General features: G+C 46.5%; 1 non-coding gene across 1 annotated transcript; it reads left to right on the top strand.

The window, feature by feature from the left end:
* The first annotated feature begins 766 nt into the window (after nucleotides 1-766).
* On the top strand, nucleotides 767-902 carry LOC115030194. Its single transcript, XR_003835813.1, has one exon. It is a non-coding gene; the product is annotated as a small nucleolar RNA SNORA17 (small nucleolar RNA).
* Nucleotides 903-2,816: the final 1,914 nt, after the last annotated feature.

Raw genomic sequence — 2,816 nt, 5'->3', positions numbered from 1 at the left:
TTGTATTTAGAAACTAAAAAAAAAAAAAAAGAGAGAGAGACATGAAAGCTTAAAAAAAGCTATTTGAGAAGAGGAAGGGAACTAGAAAGAGATGAAGAATATATCAGAGAGTAATTTGGGGTTAATGCCAAGTATACAATATATGTATGTGAAAATGGAATTGTGAAACTCATTATTTTGCTCAAGAAACATATACTAACATGTTTATAAAGAATACCAGTAAATTTTTGCAAATGGTGTGTATATTTGGCACCTTGATTGTGATAATTTTATTATAGGTTTATGTACACACCCCCAAACCCAACAAAAACTATGCATTAAACAGGGGAAAGTTTTATATATATTGATAATATATCAAAATGTTAAAAAAAATGAGGAGTGGAATAAGAAGTGTGAAGAAGGAAGTAGGGATGGAGGCAATAGAGAGTGAATAAGGAGCTGGGCGTGGTGGCGCACGCCTTTAATCCCAGCACTCGGGAGGCAGAGGCAGGCGGATTTCTGAGTTCGAGGCCAGCCTGGTCTACAAAGTGAGTTCCAGGACAGCCAGGGCTACAGAGAAACCCTGTCTCGAAAAAACCAAAAGAAAAAAAGAAAAGAAAAGAGAGTGAATAAGGGAGGGAAGAGTATCCACATTCTTACTGAAGTTCGTAGAAATACGTTGTCCTGATATCTCTATCCCTATCAGTTTCCTACTTTAAAAAAAGTTATTCTAGAACTATGTTCTTTAGGGTTTTCCAAGTTCTAGGGGAACTAAGTACATTTTCTGCTTGTCCCTAGAAGCATTGCAGATGTGGCTGCTGTGTCAAATGTTTGTCACAAGATGTCAGAGGGAAGAGAGGCTGTGTCAACATTCAGTATACTAATGTAAGTAAGAACATCTGAATGATTAGTAACCTAATATTTCTTGAAAAAAGTGAGCCTGTGACAGCTACAAGTCTGATTCCAGGGAGCTTGCCTGAGATAGTCCCAGGAGCCAATGGATTTCAGGACCAAAAGCAAGCCAGACACTAAAAGAAACCTGCTTGGGACTAAGGATACTCGGCAGGAGCAAGATTGAGACAGATGACCCTCACATGGGACCACTCAGGCAGACTGATTGAGGATCAAGACTGAGATGACTACCAGACCTGCACTATGGTGTCTAGACAGGGAGGTAGCCTTACATGACCACCAGTTGGGTGCTTCACAGGCCTGGGGCTAGGGGCAGATCACACCTGAGATGTCCTGAGATGACACCTTCCCTTGCCTGACATAATGGAGGAGCAGGATATAGAACAACTGAAATGACCCCACCCCACCCCAGATATGCAGAGACACCAGGTACCTCTAAGAAAAGCATTAACATGGTGGAGAAATGGAAGAGAAAGAGATACAGAAGGATGTGGGCACAATGAATAGAGAAAGAACTGGAGATCAATGGTAATGAGGAACAGTCTGATATGTGTAGCCAATGATGCCACCTTGGGAACATGGGAGGGTCCTGGCTTGTGCTGCTACCAGGGACTATGTATGGGTCCATGGCCCTTAAGCAGCAGGGGTCTCTTATCACCAAATGCCTGGTGGATGTCCCTGGTCTGGGCTGCTACCCAGGGAAATGTTGATGTCTAAGGGCTCTGTAAAACTGTTCCCACACCTCATTTGGACTTCTTGGAGGAGCTAGTCCTGGAGGCATGAGAGCAGGAGAGTTGAACTTGCCCTAAGCCAGGCGCAGTACTCTGGAGAACAGCCCCATACATTGCAGAAGTCTCAGGTGAGCCAGCCCCTGAGGATTCTAGCCTGAGAGAGCTGGCCTTACCATTCATCTCCTATTCTCCCTTGTGGTGGCATGGACTGATGAGAGATACCCTTCTTACCCTTCACTCCTCATCACCTGTAACAGGCAGGAGACATGGATCTAGGGTCATGAGAGCAGGAGAGCTGTTCCTGTCTCTCACCAGCTTCAGTGCTAAAGAGACCAGGCCCTGCACCTTGCCTGTTCAACACAGTAGAGCTTTCCCTGATGGCAGGGGCACAAGCAAGTATAGGAAAGTTGGCCCTGCAACTTGTCTGCAGTTCAGTGACTTGGTGGAGGGAGAGACGACTCTTCCACATACATGTTGGCAGCTATGGCAGGCAGAAGAGCAGGCCCCAAAGTCATCAGAGCAGGAGAGCTGTCCCTGCCTCTCATCAGCTTTAGCACTCAGGAAAGTAGGTCCTGTACCTAGCCTGGGAAACACATTAGAACTGGCCCTGGAGGTGGGGTGTTGTGGTTGAGCTTGCTCCAAGGAAGAGAGGAAGAGAGTATGGGAAACCTGGCCCTGCCTCTTGTCTGCTGGGTGATGGAGAGGAATGCCCTCCTCCCCACCTTCTGCCTTACCATCTATGCTATCTATGGCAAGCAGGAGTGCTAGACTTGTGGTCATGATAGTGGGAAAACTGCAGCTGTCAGGAGAGAGAGCCCTGTACCTCACATGGGCAGCAGGGAACAGCTGGCCCTGGTGTGTGTGTGTGTGTGTGTGTGTGTGTGTGTGTGTGTGTGTGTGTGTAGAGGGGGTGTTGCTGATGAGCCAGGCTCAAGGGCATGAGAGCAGGAGAGCCTATCACCAGCTCATATACCTGAGGCCCAAATCCAGGGCTTAGAATTGGTCCACTCCAAAATCTACCCAATTGATGAACTGCTGGAGTGCATGAATGGGCCAGCCCTACATGTCAAAAATTACAGGATTTCCATGACACAGGACAACAACAAGATAGACAAGGGGATTGCCTGCAAGGTTCCAGTATTGAAAAAGTAGCAAAAGCCAGAGGCCTTGTACCAGACCAAATCAAGCAAAAAA

Source organism: Mus caroli, chromosome X (genome assembly GCF_900094665.2).
Source record: "Mus caroli chromosome X, CAROLI_EIJ_v1.1, whole genome shotgun sequence".
Classification (NCBI taxonomy): Eukaryota; Metazoa; Chordata; class Mammalia; order Rodentia; family Muridae; genus Mus; species Mus caroli.
Note: the sequence above shows the minus strand (reverse complement) of the source record. Positions and strands in the feature narration are given on the sequence as shown.